Source organism: Mytilus galloprovincialis, chromosome 7, assembly GCF_965363235.1.
Source record: "Mytilus galloprovincialis chromosome 7, xbMytGall1.hap1.1, whole genome shotgun sequence".
Lineage (NCBI taxonomy): Eukaryota > Metazoa > Mollusca > Bivalvia > Mytilida > Mytilidae > Mytilus > Mytilus galloprovincialis.
In genome coordinates, this window is record NC_134844.1 from 3,015,268 (window position 1) to 3,035,722 (window position 20,455).

The window sequence follows — 20,455 nt, forward strand, 5'->3', positions numbered from 1 at the left end:
CTATGGGATATATAAATCCTATCGGATTTATTTATCCTATAGGAAAATTTATCTCCTATGGGATTAAATTAATATCCTATGGGATTTAAAATCCTGTAGGATTTTCAAAAAAAGTGTTAAATCCGATAGGATTTTTTTTATCCTATAGGATTATCATGAAAGACTTTTTGACAGAAACTAATGTCCCTTAGGATATTTTTTTCTCCTAAGGGATTTATTTTGTCCTGTGGGATGTTTTTTCTCCCATGGGATATTTTTTTCTCCTACCGGATTTTTTTCTCTCCCTTAGGATAAATTTTGTCCTGTAAGATATTTTGTTTTCCCTTAGGATTAACTTTGTCCTATAGGATTATTTTTTCTCCCATAGGATTAAATTTTGATACGTTTTGTCATATAAGATGGATTCGTCAGTTTTGTTGGTATCTTACAAACGTTAACAATTGTTGCTACATAGATATTGATCACTACGTAGCTACTACGATATTGAACTCAACCTTTGTATTTAGCCTAGCTGCTACATAGATATTGATACCAGGGATCAGTTCAATATCGTAGCAGCTACGTAGCGACTATGTAGCTGCTATCAAAATCTAAGTAATAACTAGTCTATAGCTACACGTTCAATAGTCAATATCTACGTAGCACTACGTAGCTGCTACGATATTGAACGCGTCCCAGGGTTGGGTTCAATATCGTAGCAGCTACGTAGCGGCTACGTAGCTGCTATCAATATTTATGTAACAACTAGTCTATAGCTACACATTCAATAGTCAAAATCTACGTAGCACTTCGTAGCTGCTACGATATTGAACTCGACCCATCTACGTAACCGCTACGATATTGAACACGACCTTGGGTTGTGTTCAATATCTTATCGGCTATATAGGGCTATGCAGATTTATGACTTTTGAACGGGTGGCTAGCCTAGCTGCTACATAGATATTAATAGCAGCTAAGCTAGCTTCTCGTTCAATAGTCATAAATTTACGTCGCACTACGTAGCTGCTACGATATTGAACGCAACCCTGAAAAGGGTCGTTATAGTTTCAATAATTATCGAAACGGATACATGGAAATATTACTTTATAGGATTGTGCAAATCTTGCCTTCGTATATGGTTTTCATGATATTAATTATTAATGAGTCTGTTTAATAAATGTTGTTTGTTTTACGTCCTGTGGCAAATATTACATGTATGTTCATAACGAGAACACAATAGGTAGGCTTTTCATAGCAAATAAAAAAGGTCGACTGAGAGAATGGACATGGAACTTGGAATGGTAATGCAAAATGAGGATATATTGAATAAAAAACAGAGCTGCCTCAATTAATTGTGCAAGAGTACCAAATGTGCAGAAGTCTTCCGTGCATGAAATCTATGCTTAAATCGACCATCGTTTTTCAAGTACAGTTTTTAATAATATCAACTGGTTAAATGCATTTTGATGGCTTAAATAAAAGGGAGAGTTCTTCTAGATTGAATTATTTATAGCACTTTAGTTTTTTTTTTGGTATGATACTATATTTCAGATTTCCCTTGGTTATGTTTTTGCACTTAGTGCGGGAAATCGTGGGTTTAAATCCCGGCCTGGTCAATCCAAATACGTCAACATTTAAAATTGCTGTTCCTCCGCTAAGCAAGTGGAATTAATAATTTAATTACACCTCTCCTCCATTACATGATATATCTGTAAAAAAAGACTGGTATGCTCGAGTGGCTAAATGATGTCCAAATGCGGAGTGTTACCTTGTGAACTAGCACGTTAAAAATCTTTCTCGACACTATCAGTCTAGAACAGGGTTCATATTCAGTATAACATTTGGAACTTGATTTTGTCTCTGGACAGGTCTGGATATAAGGCATATTCAACGTTCATTATATATCTACTAAATCGTTAATAAATAGAGAAGTATTTTCCTTGTACTGATTTTTATTTCATGTACTTGGTTTGATTTCCACGAATTGATATTATAAAAATGGTATGGTTAAACTTTTCACAAAATATGTATGTGCCTTTTGTGATATTTTTAATGACAGGTAATATGAAATTAGCTCCTTACTTTATTTATACATGGAACGTTTTTGTTTGGCTTGATAATGTGTATAGGGATCTCTCTATAATAAAAAAAAAACCAAAAGACTGTAAAAAAAACTTTCAATATCTTGATTGTCTGTGTTGTTGGGTTGTTGTCTCATCAATATTTACTCTTAATCCCTTTTTTCGAACCCAAAGGGTAGACTTGAGCACAGAAATATTGACTTCATCAGCTCGACTTTCGACTTAACCTTGCTGAAAAAGTAAAGCCCCCCCCCCTATTCCTACCAACGTGAAAATTAGTTAACAGACTAAGATGGCCACTACGATGCTTTATGCTGTTGTTTTTTAATCGCTGCCTATTGCAGCTATCATTCCCGGTTTTGGACAGAATAAAAAGTAGATGTGGTTCGATTGTGAATGAGACAACTTCAAACTATTGCTTTCCACCAAGGTCCACATGAAGCTGATGAACGCAAATTTATATAAAAAAAAGAAGATGTGGTATGATTGCCAAAGAGACGAATGACATAGAAATTAACAACTATACATGTAGTTCACCTTACGGCTTTCCACAATGAGCAAAGCTTTTGTATCTAATTTTATTTTATATGATTAATGTATTGCCTTGTGTCGTTTCTTTTGTTTACTAGTATATTGAATGTCTCTGGTGGTATGAATCTTACTTCATGAAATCTAAAATTATACCCTTTTTCAATAATAGGCTACCGCAATAAAGATATAAGCTTAATAAAATAATTATTTCAGATTTTCACTCGTTCAGGAAATGTCATACGGGACAAGAATGAGTTTTAATGGCGAAAAATATTGTTTTAAACAAATGTGCATGTGTAAGCTATTTTGTGATGTTCTATTCTATCAGGAGTTTCAGAAAAGGGGGAATAAAAACAATTATGCCAAAAAACAGTTTAACTTGCGAAGCTTTCTTTGGTATTCAATGTTACAAAAATAGTTATTCTTTTGTAGATTTAGTACTTTGAACACAATTAAAAAAATGTCTATTGAAATTGGTAGATGGCAAAATAGTTAAAGAGAACATTTTATTTATTATATATACTTTATGTAAAATTAGGTGAAATTGAGGACGAGTTTCATTATAAAGTTGAAACAAAACGAAAAGTGTATTTAACGTTTTTTGTAAATAGCTTCTCAAATATTGAATTGATTTTATCAAAACAAAAAGTATAAGATCAAAAATTAAATTTTCTATCAAGATTCTTTATTTCTTATAAAACCAAGTTTAATGGTACAAGGAACGATATTTTTACATATAATAACATACAGATTTTGCGCATGACAAGTTTGCACAAAACGAGCAACAAGAATGAGAGATTGGGGATCAACCTGGAGAACATACGTCTATATTGATATTTCTAATTAATTTACACAAATTTTTCAATACACGAATATTTTTTGAAATAAATAAAGTGCCGAATGCATATCTATACCACATCTTCCTATATCTCACACTCACACCACATCTTCCTATATCTATAACTTGCCTTGGGTATACTTTTTATGTCCCTATTCGTACAGGAAGTCCTGTGTTGTTATTTAGACGTACCGGTCCACAATATCTGACACACATTTGCAAAACAGGTCATTTGTAATATAAGCTGGAAAAATTTCATAGTTTTAGAATAAAGCGGAGCATCGCAATTGCGTTAAAAATTAATATTTAATTTCCTACCAAAAGATATTGGTTTTTGTTTTCAATTCTTTCTCAAATTTAGATATAAAGTTGACACTGCAATGTTTTGTATCAGGTTTATTCCACTCAGGAACTATAGAAGGAATAAACGATTCAGGGAAAGCCTGCAAAATGGAACCACAATTCAAAATTTTTGTGTTTACTTTGCCTTTGTTTTATTTTGTTTCTAAGGAAATTGCTATGTAAGCTTCTTTGTTTATTTAAAGAAGCCAATTTTGAGATACAAAGTGAGAAACAAAGCTTTTGCGATTTCATTTCCTTATTTACAACACTAGAGTTTACAAACTATCATTATACCTTGAGAGACATATGAGAGTATGTGGCGTCCGTGGGGTTCTTCAAATTCGATTACAGAAGTAATATAGAAAAACTCCAAGGGGTAAATACTATATTACGTTTTTAAAAGAGAATATAAATCATAACTGTCTTCTATGAACGATAACTTTAAAACTGATGTCAATGCTTTTTTTTTAACAATTCATCTTTATTCAACAATTGAAGATGAATACCATTTTATTGTATAATGTAATAAGCAGTGATGTAAGAAATATAATTCACAATGTGCATGGGAGAACTAAATAATTTAGTTAACTTAATCATATGACTCTAAAGCCCGTTCTGTCATTATTAAGAGACGCTAAAGAACTGGACAACTGTGGAAATATAAGATTTTAAGATTTGGAAATATTGTATTTGATTTTTTTTTATAAATATATATGATGCTCTTATACACAATTATTAATGGTTGTTTTACTTCGCTTAGTTATAGCATTTAACAAATAAGTCTTCGTATTCTTATTTTCGGCTTCAAATAAAATTTATAATGGAATATTTTTTAAAAGACAAGGAAAATGAAAAAAAATATATACAACAAAAATAAGCAAAAGGAGATGTGGTATGGCTGTCAATGAAACACCTATCCACAAACGTTGAAATTGAAGTAGCTGTAAGAAATAAATAAGTCATATTTACAGTCTAAAAATGTGTTTAGCCGGGGCCTGAACATCAAATTACACATATCTGTACTTGTAATGCATTTGTAAACAAGTTCGTACCCTAAATATGTTCCTCTCCTAAACATGTCGAGGAAAGTGTTTAACCCTATAGGTATTTAACCTGACCACATGTTAAAGATAAACATGTTTGGTACTGCCTCTTATAAATAAGTGAAACATTCTCAGTAAATCACATCAGAACTTAGATCAGACTAAAACCTCACTTAAACTGAATATATTTGTTTTTGTAGAACAGGAGTTTAGTATCCCATAAAACATAAATCATTATATAGAGACCTAGGCAGCAAAGATAGTCATTAGAATCTTTTTGCATTTGCCTGTGTTCTATCCTTTTAAAAACCTTGCGGTGAGGCATGGTTTCTGACATCAGAAAAAAAAGTGAAGTATAGGCCACTGGACGTTAAGCAACCAAGTATTAAACCTCACCTTTCCGTGAAATGTTTACAATTATTTGTATTTAAAAAAAAAAAAAGGATAAACATTTCCCAATACTGAAAATATTTGAGAAGACGCTATTACCTTAGAAGTAAAAAATTTACCAGACAGAATAAACACGGCAGAAACAAACAAACGAACAAAAACCAAGAGAACAATTTGAAATACCATATACATGTTAAAATCGGTATATACAAGCGGATTTTGTACGACTTTGCCCCCCGCAGAGCTATAGAAAAACAGTACATTAACGGGTGTTACACGGACTCTTTTTAGACGATACACGGACTCTTTTTAGTTGTTACACGGACACTTTTTATGAATAGAATCACTCGTGCATGATCAGTGAGTTCATGGGCACTTTATCTTTCAATTAGATTTGAACTTTTTGGTTCACCGACTTATTTCCCGTCTTTTTATTGAACAACATCAATATCTTTTTTTTCAAACATTTCCAGTTAATTACTATTCACATCAGTACACTAAGGGATTAGACATTTAACTTCAATAGTGGGGGGTATTTTCTCCTAAAATAGATATTTTGGTCCCAAATTATATGAGAAAAAAATTATTATGGTCAAGCAGATGACAAATTAATGTTTTGAATGATTCCTGATTTTCCAAATACCGTTAATAGTGCTCATTGGCGGATCCGGGGGTTGGAACCCCCCTTTTTTGTTGGCCGATCAATGCATTTGAATGGGGACATATAGTTGGAACCCCCCTTTTTAAAATGACTGGATCCGCCCCTGGTGCTAATTTAAACAAAAACATTTGGGTGATGGCGTTGAAAAGTAAATAGTTAATATACTCAAAAAAGAACATACCGCCCCCTTTATGAAGCAAAATATTCGGTCAATAAATGTTTTCTTAAATATATGGACATGAATAGTATTTTGGACAATGCTGAAAGTAAAGAAAGGATGATACTGACGTGAACATTTCAATAAAAAATAAGACAGGAAATAAATAAATAAAAATCAAATCTAATATCAAAAGATAAAATACCTATCAACTCACCAATGCACGATTGATCCTATAAACAAAAAGTGTTCATGTAATACACGTCCAAATAAGCAGCAAACCTAGAAGAAAATCATTCAACTTGTCATCAATTTTGGGCGGTAAGCTGCGATTGGATCATATGGTAACACGTGTTTAATCCCGATCAACACTTGCAGATCTAGAGACGAGCATGAATTAAAAAAAAAATCAAAGTATATTCCTGAATATAAATAATATTAAGATAAAATCCATTTTTTTCATAAATATTTCATTCACTAATGAAGTAGGAAATTCATTCTTTTGATACCTTTATATTGTTATCGGATTTATATCAGTGGCGGATCCATGTCTAAATCCAGAACAAAACAGGGGGGGGGGGGGGTCCAACTTTATGTCCCCATTTAAATTTTAAATGCATTGATCTTCAAAAAAAAGGGTTGTTCCAACCCGCGGGACCCCCACCACTTCATATTAAATTCATGTATTTGGCAACAAACGCGCGATTTTTACGATTTTTTTAAGGGGGAATGGCGAGATTTAATGGCTCATCCTGCATTTTTTCATCAAATATAAAGATCACAGCCTGTGTATTTTAAAATGAATTAGCCCCCCTCCCCCTCCCCGCTTTCCGTTTTATTCATAAAAATCAAACATTATCTTACTTACCACTAAAATATTCCTTAATATATTACTTTTTTACGAAGTTGCATTTTAAAAAGTCTTAAATGTGTACAACATTTATATTTTACTTGAAATGGTTCTTTTTTTTTTTTTATCAAATTATTAGATTCCTGATTTTTTTTCTTGAAAAAAAATCTCGGTTGAAGGGAAATGAAAAAAAAATGTGTTTATACTATAACTTACATTTACTGCTTTATGGCTATCAAAGATTCTCAAATGTTTAGTCTTGCTTAACGTATTATTACTTGAAACGTCGTACAAGTCAGATAAAAAACAAAAGTAACAAAAGAAACAGGCCGGTAACAACCAGCCGAATAGTTTTTCTGCACTTGTAGTCAGGTCAAGGTCCTCGGCTATCGCCTCGGACCTTGACCTGACTACTCGTGCAGAAAAACTATCCGGCAACGGTTGTTACCGGCCTGTTTCTTTGTTACCTTTGTATTTTATCTAATACATAAACGGGACAGGGTTGAGCGAACATGAATTTCTACTGATTACACTAAAGGTGGCAATCAACCGATTGAAGCACGTGTCGAGAAAATATTAGATAACTTTCTAATTAAAAATGACATAATTATAAAATTTGATTTTATGATTTTTTACAAAGTCTTTTTCTAGATGCCATATTCGTTGTGATAGTATCTTTCCATCAGGTCATTAGTGTACAATTTTGTTCTTAGTGCACTAAGGAGGTCCTTTGTAGTATTTCTACGAATCCCATGATTTACATGTATGCTGAGGGAAAAGTCGCACATGTTTTTATAAGTAGGACGAAAGTCACAAAAATGTAATCAAAGTGTACACGTTGGGAAAAAGTCTGTGAGAAAGGTTTAAATAATTTTATTTAACATCTTCATATTTTTTTCTGCGAAATCATAACTTTGCTAGCCGTTAAGACGGAACGATATTCCATACCGCAGATACCATTTAATGATAGACTTTGTAAATTTTGTAGTTCGAACTGTGTGGAAAACGAAATACATGTTTTAATGGGTCTGTCTTTTATATACAGACTTCCGATATGAACTTTTTAAAACATCACGTGAACATATTAACTTTGACAGAATGAACACAGAGAAAAGATGTATTGCTCATATGAACTGTAAATACAAACAAAAGTTTTTAGCTCGTACAATAAATAGTTTTTTTATTAGAAGAAAAAAGTTTTTATGAAATTATGATTTACAAACAATATATCTTCAGTATTATTTTTGTCTTTCTTTGTGCATATTTGTTTCTTACATAAAGGTTACTGTGGTGTGTTTCAAATAAAATCCCAAGTTTATATACCTTTATTTTCTTTTGCAAAGATAATTTCAATTGACAATTTTATTATAATATCCATCATCAGAATATTAGCATTTTAATAAAGATTTTATTCGTTTATTTTGTTACTTATATCAGGGACATATAATACATATGTATTATATGTCTCTGCTTATATCAAATGTGGATATTATTTTAATTTCATCAAAGATTTACTAAACAAATCCTGGATTTCATTGATAAAGATGTGTGTGTACCTATACAAATCATTGTTGTAACTAATTCATAATTGTATATATTTTAATTAATTTTATTGTAAATTTAGTGTCTCGTAATTTTATGAAGGCTGGCTATCGATCTTTGTTATAACTGTAAGACCAATGTGCGACACTATAATGAAATAATCATTATATTCATCTTTTATATTTAATCTCAATTACCAGATTAAAATTTCACACCTAATTGAACATTGCAGATGTACGCTGACCACTATGTGTATATACCAAAAAACTGCTAGGTGTGAAAATAAGATGTGTCAATTGTATGAGGACCTGTACGGGGGTCCTTAATTCTATAATTGTTCAGTCTTTTTCTGTGTTCTTTATATATATAAGCAGAGACATATAATACAGTATTATATGTCTCTGATATAAGCACTTCGTCATTCTCTATTCCTTATCTTTTCTCTATGTTTCTGTAGTCATTATTTATTTTCCTTTATTCGGCACTTTTAACCCATTATTCACTATTCATCGACCCCATCCTGACCCTCTTTTTTAATGAACCGTTAGCAAATACGTCTCGAAGGTGGCAGCATACATCACAGTCCACGACATTATAAACTAGTAAGGCACACATACTGCTGGTGATCAACCTTTGATTTATAAACTAGAATAAATATACAAATTTTTTTTAAAGATAATATATATTTTTTACAATTTCGTTCGTCCGTTTTTTTATCGACAAATGGTTCAGTTTTTTTTTTTTCGCAGTTTTAAGTAACGTTATAATATATATATTTTATAAAATAGCTTAAAAGCAGATACATATCTTTATTTCGTGTCAAACCATTTCTTGGAACTTGTGAAGCTTTTTATGATAAATGGAATATTTTTTTCCCGATTGGCCTATTGATATCCATAATTTGTTTTATAAACCAATTGAAATACCAAACACACGACGAAAAAACTGTCGCCGAAAAAACATATTCATAGTCAAACTGTTTGTACACACGTGCGTGATTAGCGGTCCATGGTTGAATGATCATGAATTTCAATCGATTACACAGATTGCAATCAATTTTGAACGTGGCATGTGTCGATAAAACATTAAATTTTGTAATTCTTAAAGAAGTTATTAATATAAAATATTGAATTATTTATTTTGAAATAGTTTACTTCTATAATTCATTCCCTAGTGCCAATTATATCATATCGTCTGGTCCCTTGTACTTGCATCACTTTTTATTAAAATTGTCACAAGAATCTTTCGACAATTTCGATCACACAGATGAAGCTTTAAAAAGTTGAAAAATATTTTCACGAGTCCAACAGTTGACGTGCTTTCTTTATCATGTTTAAGCATGCGAAAATGTATTCTTAAAAAATCTAAGAGACACAGAAAACGTAATACTACTAGTATACGAAATCATTCAATTTTGCATACAGATGATAACTCTAACTTTAAAAAAAAACGTTCAGAAATATGAAAAGGAAAAGATGGACTTCTTTCTTGACCAAAATACAAAACTAGTAAACGGTGAATGTATATGTACTACTGTAGACTTTGTTATGATGACCTTTAACTTAATAAATATTTATTTTTTATTATTTCAATCAACAGGTATACCTTAATTAAATTTTTTCCTGAATAGTAATTTCTTTTTCTGGAAAAGTAATACCAATTTGCGGAAACGTAAAAACGCCGCTACTTATTTCGGAAAAGTAATGCACGAAAATGCGGAAACGTGAAATTGGACTTTTGGAAAAAAAAAATAACTACTAAAGGACATGTTAGCGCCGACATGAGTTGTAAGAAAAGATTTCCAAAACAACCATATCATTAAGAAGGAATGTTTACATGCTATACTCTCGTACTAGTATTACAGGGTTCTTGTGGCGTTCACCTTAGACACACATCTTTTTAACGATGTTTAACAAGAAAATCCCTATTTAGCGGACAAGCAATTTTTTTTTCTGTTATTGAATATCGAGAAAGAAAATAAATCCCGAAATTAATTTGGAACTTTGATACTCAATAGTTTCCCATCAAAATATTCACAATTAGTGTTCGTCCAGTGGCATACATAACAATCTTATTTCTATATGCAATCAACAATGAGCAAAACCCTAACCTTGTAGTCATTTATAAAAGACCCGAAATGATAAATGTAAAAACAATTCAAACGAGAAAACTAACGGCCTGATTTATGTACAAAATGTGAAAATTCCTTGATAACCTGAATTTTCTTAATTATTTGCCTTCAATATATAAGTCACTGTTTAAGAAAAATAAAAAATAAAATTCTGGGACTATTATATTAACGTTAGTATAATAGTCCAAGAATTAAAGTGTTGATAAAATAAGAGCCTCACATTTGAAAGTTTTAAAACATTTCGAAGATAAAAAAAAAAAGTAAAAAAGTAAAAAAATATACAAAACAGACTTTTTCGTTCATTTTGTAACATGAATGAGGCAGTTAGTTTTCTCGACTGAATTGTTTTACATTGTCATTTCGGGGCCTTGTAAAACAGACTATGCGGTATGGACTTTGCTCATTGTTGAAGGCCGTACAGTGACCTATAGTTGTTTATTTTTGTGACAATTTGGTCTCTTGTGAAATGTGGTCTCATTGGCAATCATACCACAACTTTTTTATATATTTAAATCATTTTACAAGACATCAAATTGTTATTTTGTGTTACTGTTGCAGACAATTCTTTTCAAATATTAAAAATTATTTTAATTAAATGGAATTTTGCATTTGCACCCGCTTGAAAAAAATAAAAACATATAAAGAAGCAACATCGAAATTCTCTGTACTTTAAGCGGCATTTTCACATGAGTAAAATATAAGGTCAACGTTTGAAACTTTTTCAGTCTTGTTCCGTCTTGTTCCATAACTTTCAGTCTTGTTCCGTCTTGTTCCGTATTTTTCAGTCTTGTTCCGTAACTTTCTACCCAGTCGTATAAACGAATCGTCGACAAGTGCGTACATTTTTTGGAACAACGTCAAAATCGTTGTTTTATTAGGAACGTCGTGTAACGCTAAGTGGCACCAATACCGTGCGTAACGTCAATATAAATCTGTGATTTTACTAAGTCCACAACTTCGATGAACCAAAGCAAGTTAAACATCGACCTGTATCTCAATCAAATTGGTTCTCTTCTTCTTCTTCGTCTTCTTCTTTTGGTATACAATAGTCTATCGACATTCGATGATTACATACTGTTGGCATACGTGGACTAGTCTATTTACAAAACTTTTACCCCAATTTATTCAAAATATATGTTTTTTTCTTATGTTTAATGTATACATGTATATATTTTAAATTGCGCTATAGTTCCGTAACTTTCTACCCAGTCGTATAGACGAATCATCGACAAGTGCGTACATTTGTTTAAATCAATATTTCTGGTATGTTCCAATCTGTCCTTCACTATTGACATCGAGTATATATTACATTTTCCCAAAGTCCACCTTGGAAAAAATATTTAAATAGATTGTAATTTCATCAAATCTTATTTTTTGGGTATTATTTATATTTTAATTTTACACCAGAAATGTTATTTATAAACAAGCGTATGAGTTTAGTTATGACAAGTAAGACAGAGTTGTATATTATACATCTGATAGTTCAAAATGGAAAGTTATAAGTTATCGGCCGTGTACACTGAATATCACCTGCAGAAGTGAAACGATGCATGAACTTGCAAGTCCGACAGGAAATCGCTTGAATACCTGGAAGTGTCACCTCACACCCCTTACAATACCTTTGGAAGTAATACCTTAAGCCATGCTGGTGATCAGATGAGGGAAGATCAGAATTTATTTGAAAAAAGTTTATTACTTTAAAGAATTATGAACAAATTATATTTTCGAAAACAATTTTCACGGAACACTTATTCATGATTTCAACTTCGACTCTTTACTTAATTCCAATATTAACAGTTTAAAAACAACAGACCATGGTAATTTAAAAAAAATGCAAAAATTTTCCGTATAAAGTTAGTTAGTAGAATAAAACGGTAAACGGACAGAAAGTCACAGGACAAAAAGTCACAGGACATAAAGTCACAAATTTGGTAGGACAAAAAGTCACAAATAATTTGTTGACAATTGTTTGAATATATAAGAGAAATATCTTGAAATATTTACTTTTTAATACATATATTCAAATTAAAGTTTAGGAAATGTGTCATTATACTTGAAAAATCAAGATTTATTTAATTTTAATCATGCAAAAGATATATTTCTTGGCACCATGGAGCCATTTAAGTGCCAAGCCACTTTGACATTTTGTTTTTTTTAAGAATTATTTGATTATCTTTCATATATTTTTGATAAATTTTGTTTACAAAGTTGGTATATATACAATAGTTCAAGAAAAATACAAAAATATTTTTGTAGAAATAAGCTGTTTTTCTTTAAAGAAAATAATCAGAAAAAATGAATTGTGACTTTTTGTCCTGTGACTTTTTGTCCGTGACTTTTTGTCTGTGACTTTTTGTCCTGTGACTTTCTGTCCTACATTCGAATAAAATAACAGTACGATTGACAAGATATCGACACGCAATTACGACTACATCCTTATTCTTTCAAAAAGAGATTCCCAGGCAACCTCAGAATATAAAGTTTCAGGTTTTGTAAATATTAGTAGACCTGTTACTATTCTTGCGGCCTCTAATTGCAAATTTTCTAATTTCCAAGGATCCGTGTTGAAGGCTGTTCTTTAACCTATTCAATTTTTAAATAAAATATGTTTAAACTAAACGCAGCCTTGGCTATAAAAAGCCTCAAATGTTGAAGGCTATTCTTTGACCTATTAAATTTTTAATAGTCTTCAAATTTCAACAAAATTCCGCGTAAGGGACCACAACTTGGAAATGGAGATAGGTTTTTATAAAAAAAAATCAAAGAGAACACAGAGTGTGTAAAGTTTTAAAATTTTTGATGGATACGAACATTTTTCTCCATTGCCAAATCAACTGTAATATTAGCACTCATACCACTAATTATATTTATATCTATTTTCAGCATAGAATATCTCAGTTTGTTATTGTCGACATTTCTATTACATTTTCTTAATAAAACTTTTTAATACATGTATAAACATTTTAACAAGCTCACCATATTCTAATTTAAGAGTTGGCGCCCATCAAAGCCATGCACACGAAAATATTTATAGGAAGAGAAATAAAACAAAAGCAAAATGATTTGTCCTTTTAATCTCTGAAATTATCAGCAATAATGATTTTTTTTAAAAGTTTAAGTTACGAATGATATTCTAGCCTAACGCGTTGATGTGTCTGTTGTCAGAGATGCACATAGACCTAGGTGAACAATACTGTCTTTAGTTACATCTAGTGTTTAGTTCCATAAAATTTCAGTTATTATCAAATTTTGTTGAAGAATTTATTGGTGAAAGTTAATGTAAATGTTCAGTTGCAAATACTACATGCATATTGAAAACACAATAGAAGAAGTATGGTTACTGGCAAATCTATCCAGGCATCTCCACAATAAAAATATCTTCACGGAAAGCAAGCTATACTAAATAAAAAAATAAAAAAATAAAAAACACTTATGTACGATTTTCAAAGTTGTTTAAGTAATTGTAGTGTATTGGATATACCCGTTGGACGCATGTTTCTGTCTTGTCATTACTTTCAATGAAAAGCTGGTGGTATTCTTAGCCCCAACACCATGTGTTGTTTTAAAATTGCTTCTGATTTTATTCACAGTTTTTGTTCAGATGGTGTCACAGTCATGTCTCAGTACCCAACAAGTCGGTTGAGTACAGGAACCCTGATGAGTTCAAAATGATGAGTCCTCTATGCAGAAAGAAAATTCCGCACATAGAGGCGGGCCTCTTTTGGTCACTAAACAATAATGAATAATAGTTCAGAGAAATGGTTGCTACACTAAACACTAAAATGCACTTTTGAACTTAAATTGAAAAAAAGCACATGAGATTACCAAAGGATAAAGGTTTCTGCTTTGAGACAGGCGATGGATGTATACTCATGACTTTTGATATCTCAACCGGCCCCTATTCCTTTAGCAAATGAGGAATAAACAACCACAATGCATTAAACAAGAGAAAACTCGATTTAAAAGAAGCCAGAGTCAAATGTAGAAATAGGTAACAGAAGAAACTACGCAAATGGCAATAATAAACATAAAATAACAAACGGACCAGTAGCAGTAACTCAATGCAAGCTCCATGTTTGAAGTACACTTATCGGTAATTTGTGTCATTGGTAGAAAAATTAACAATTCTTAAACAATAATATCTGGGAATATTTGGTCTGCTCCAATAAAATAATATCCTTACCTACTACAAAAACATATAAAACTATTCTCTGTTCTTTGGTTGAGTTCCCAAATAGATTTTTCTCTAAGATATTTCATTCTCCCATAGGATATTTGTTTCTCCTATAGGATATTTATTTCTCCTATAGGATATTTATTTCTCCCATAGGATTTTTTTCTCTCTTATGAGTTGCTTTGATCTCCCATAGGATTTTTAATCTCCCTTAGGATTTTTAATCTCCCTTAGGATTTATTTATTACCCTTAGGATTTATTTATTACCCTTAGGATTCTTTTTTATCCCACAGGATATTTTTTCTGTTATGAAATCCCTTAGGATATTTATTAATCCTATCGAATATTTTTAATCCCATGGGATTATTTTATTAGACTAATATCCTGTAGGATAAAAAAATATCCTATAGGAAATGCTTTTATTTTTCCCAAGGGATTTTTTTAATCCTAAGGGCGAAACTATATCCTATAGGATATTTTTATTCTCCTAAGGGATTATAAATCCCTTAGGATTTAAATATCCTGTAGGATATAAAAAATATCCTATGGGATTATGACTTTATCCTATAGGATTTTTCAAAATCCTGTAGGATTTTTAAAAATCCTATGGGAGAAAAAAATATCCTACAGGATTTTGTCACTATTTTCACTCCAGTTGCCGAACCGGGCGAGCCACACCATTTTTTTTTGTATTGTGTTATTTATCCCCAGAGGTACATTATTGCCAAATTTGATGATTCTACGACAAAAAAAAGTGTGGTTCCAATTTGCACTTATGAGAAGTGCAAATTAATCCAAGAACATGTTAAAGGATAGTGTATTTAATGTAAACATAGTATACTGAATACACTATAAAGTTAGGGTAGACTGTAATGTTGCTATATATTATACTTTAAAAGACAATATCATCTTCTATCTTTGATCGTAACCTGTAACGTAAACTTATAAAGAAGAAAAGGGTGCTCTCTAACACGACCGCGTTTATGTCTAAAAATAGAAACAATAAACCTGGAAGAAAATTATCATCTCAGCATTAAATCATATGTTGATCATCATTCTTTTTTTGGTATGGTGAATAGATGTACATATTTTTATTTGCTTTACGTTCATTTTCAGGGGAGGGGGATTGTATATTTTTTATTTTCATATTTTTTCTTTGCGGGGAAAAATGGGGGAGGGGCTATTAGACAGCAACCATTTGATTTTCGGGGGGGGGGGGGGGGGGCTATGGATATAAAAAAATAATGCTAAAATTGAAAGAAAAAAATTGTTTTCGACTTGTCCCCCAAAAATAGATTGTTTTTCGCTGAAAAAAGTTTGTTCTGAAAAAAATCCATAGCCCCCCTCCCCCCTCCCGAAAATCAAATGGTTGCTGCTTTAAGAAAAAAACTTGTCGGTTTTAAATATTGTTGAAGAATAATAAAATCATTTAAAAAAACCGACATTCATTGAAAGTTATCATAAATGTATTCCAAATAGTTATGACGTCTTGAAAGGCTATTTTTTTTGTGACGCATTCCTTCAAGACGACATAACTATTTAGACTAAATGTAATGTATAACAGGGGACTACTGGAAAGAAAACGTTAATTCATAGTTGGACGTGATGCTGGCACACACAATTAAAGGTAATATATATATGTGGTTAGGTTCTTGATAATATGCATGAGTACTATGACGACAGGGAAACATATTCGTTTGGTTATTAAATGTCGATTTAAGACAAAATAGATATTATGAAATAAATTCTAATATTCTTCTCAGGAACACAATGTTCTAGTTCTCCGAGCTAAAATTTGACAGTTTAATAACTGATCTCCCTTAATGACTGAAATTGTCTGAATCTTGGTTTATATGTCGTTAATAGCTGAAACCACAAGTATTTGGGGGATGGTTTTTTTTTTTAAATACACGGTTAGATTTGGCATATTTTTATAAGAACCCCGGAAAATCATTTTTGTATGAATCCAAATGAAGTTTAATTTGGGATCCATCGGTCCTCAATGTAGACCGGCGCTTTAAAAACGCATTTGAATATACAGTTTAGCATATTAAAAATAAAAAGAATCCACGACTCTGTTGAAAATAGCCAAGAAATGAGAAATTTATACAAAGTATAGGTAAATGTACATGTCCCGTTTTGGTCTCTTTATTATTCCTCATGGTAAGGGCCATAATCTCAAAAACCAATGCCCCTTATTCATACAAAAATAAAGAGACAAGGGAATGATTGCCAAAGAGACAACTGTACACCTAAGTTAAAATTAGGTGGATGTTAGCAATTATAGGCCAAAAACAAAACACTTTTGTGTAAGAAATCCTGTTTCTTATTGCGTGCTTGCCAAAATTTGAACAATTTTATATCTGAAAAATATTTTCGGTCAAAAGTAAAAGGAACTTCTCTTTACCTTTTGCAAGTTTCATTTTAATCTTTCTACGACTTTATATTCTGTGCTGTAAATAGATATGTATCAACGTCATGGCGGGAAGGTTTACGTTAAATTCAATGCCTCATGCAGACGAATGTCACTATATCAGCTGCACATTAAAGAATCACTGAAATATCTCCTTGTGGTGTGAAAGATCATGAGCCTGTTGCAAGGCAAGATTCCTACATAATTCATTAAAGCCTCTTTCAAAAGAGCCAGTTTATATTTGTGCTTACAATTCTTAAAGACTTGGCATATTTTGTTTTTGTCCTGAATATGCATGAAATACTCCAATTACATGTGTATTCAACAGGAATGATTCTTTTGCAATTGTGTTTTCGGAATAAAGTATTTATGACAAGCAGGATTTCTGTTAAAAAAAAACAATTTATTTTAATAGTCTTCTAGATGCATGATTTGTAATGGTCTCGCCTTGGCAGGGTAAAAAAAGTGAGACATAGTTATGCTGTTCTGGGCGTCGGCGTCAATTTCTCATTTTACATTTAAGGTAGATCATAAGTAAATCTTTTTTGAGACAGAATTTTCTTATACTTAGCCAGAATGAAGATTTTAATATGCTCTTTTCAAAAATATAATAAAAAGTAGGGGTCACCGTGCTATTTTTCAAGCTATGAGTCGTTGAAAATTGCCTAAATTTGGTTAGATTGTTAATGGAAAAACACAATTGTGTGCATAAAAAATAATCTATGAGATAGAATTTTGAAATAAATTGTGAAAAGATAGGTTTTGTAATATGTTTTCAGAAAATAAAAAGAAAAAATGGTGTCACCGAACTTGTTTTCTTGATACAAGTAAAAAGAAAAAAATTCCCTATCTGTCCAGTATAAATTTTTTACTAAAAGAGTTATCTTCCCTTAAATGGCTCATTTGAAAAAAATGATCCAAACAGCAAAAAAAATTGATATTTGTTTAATTATTTTGAATTATACAATAAATTGCCAAGTTTTCTTTATATTATTAAACAGTCTAACCATCAAATTGCAAATCTGTCTCCAAATTTGCAGATTTAGGCAAATAACTAGACCGATTTTTTACTGTGATTGTTCAATCCAAGATGGTGGTATACCATGAATCTACCTTAATATTTCGGGGCCTTTTATAGCTGACTATGTGGTATGGAGTTTGTTCATTGTTGAAGAACGTATGGTGACATATAGCTGTTAACTTATGTGTCATTTGGTCTCTTGTGGAAAGTTGTATACCTCATCTTCTTTTTATATTTACTTAATGTATATACTAGTATATTATGGAAAATATTCATTGGCTTCCTTTCATCCAACTAAAAGTCAATTATAGCTATAAGTTTAAAACAAAAAGGTGTCAGGACATCTGTTTTAATTGGGGTAATATACAAGAGCAATAGCGAAATTAATATTAGTTGGATCTGCTACTACTATCTACATACCCGGTATTTGGTATCAAAAAACGTGTTAAATTTAAAATAAATGTTATACGTTGGTCAAAATCAACAACGGCAAAGTAAAATATCATAGTTTTTTAGAACCTAGAAGTATAGATTTGTTTCAAATCTTAACCTTAATTAGAACAAAACAGATATTGGGTACAGAGTTGAAGCACTTATTTTATACCTCACAGTAACGCGAACCTGATAGAACGCATGGCAACGGGTAATTACATTGAAACTATGGATTCATAATAATATGTACAACTCTAAATCTATCACTGGTACCTGTATAGTCTGTATATTAAATGCGTGCAATTGTACGGAACAACTACCACTATATATTGATAAAGTATTGTTTTCTTAATTTCTGGACTTATAATCGCAATGTGCGATTTAAAGAATAGCGTACTTGGAAGCCGGACACTGCTTTCAATGTCAATAAAAATAACACGGATCTATAGATTGACATATAAAAAAGAAGATGTGGTATGATTGCCAATGAGACAGCTATCCACAAAAGACCAAAATGACACAAACATTAACAACTATAGGTCACCGTACGGTCTTCAACAATGAGCAAAGCCCATACAGCATAGTCAGCTATAAAAGGCCCCGCTAAGACAATGTAAAACAATTCAAACGAGAAAACTAACGGCCTTATTTATGTAAAAAAATGAACGAAAAACAAATATGTAACACATAAACAAACGACAACCACTGAATTACAGGCTCCTGACTTCGGACAGGCACATACATAAATAATGTGGCGGGGTTAAACATGTTAGCGGGATCTCAACCCTCCCCCTAACCTGGGACAGTGGTATAACAGTACAACATAAGAACGAACTATAAAAATCAGTTGAAAAACTTTAAGGATTAACTCATCAGATAGACAAAAAATACAAGTGGATGTATATCTTATATGTATTTTGAGTTGTTGATTTCATAATTAGCAGATAAAACACCACAACTTGGCACAAGTGGGTGTTTACTGTGTCCGATATACGATTGAAGTAAAGTGAAGGTTTTTTACGGAGGTGGGGGGAGGGGGTGAAAATTTACACCAAGATCAAATTGTCATGGGGTTCACATTACCATTTATGAAATATATTTAGGTGGAAAAGTTATAAACAATGAATTATCTGAAACTTAAAAAATCTCAATTAAAAAAAAACCATTGTAAATCAATATCAATGCCGTGTTTATCCAAATTGAATGACTAAAACTTCACCAGCCTAAAAGTACCAACTACATTTATCCAGCGGATAGGACATTTTATCCACATGATACATTCTGAGCTATAGAAATAATCCTTTAAAAAAACTCAATCCTGAACTCCAAAAGAGTTAAAGATAAATGATTAAACTGAAAAAACAGTTATAATACTTGTATACATTGAGAATAGGAAATAGTCTGTTAAGTTGATGGGATTAATTTCTCCCCGAAATTCTCGCGGTTTTTTAACAATAGGATTTAGAATATTGAAAATAAGTTGTTGTGCTGCTTTTTTGAAAATTTTAACCCTTGGTTAAATATTTAACCCTACCCCTAAATGTGGGTTAAATATATCTGCTTTAACCAAGGATTTAACAGAGGGTTTAATTTAACCACAGGATGAACAACAGAAAATAACCAAGGGTTAAAATTTAACCAAATGTTATGATATTTAACCCTTGGTTAAAATTTAACCGAGAGATGAACAACTGGGTCCAGATTTCAAAATAATGTGGAGGGTTAAACATGAAAGCGGGATCCCAACCCTCCCCCTAACCTGGACAGTGGTATAACAGTACAACATAAGAACTAACTATAAAAAAACAAATGAAAAAGGCTTAACTCATCAGATGACAAAAACATATGAGTGGACGTGGCAGGGTACTT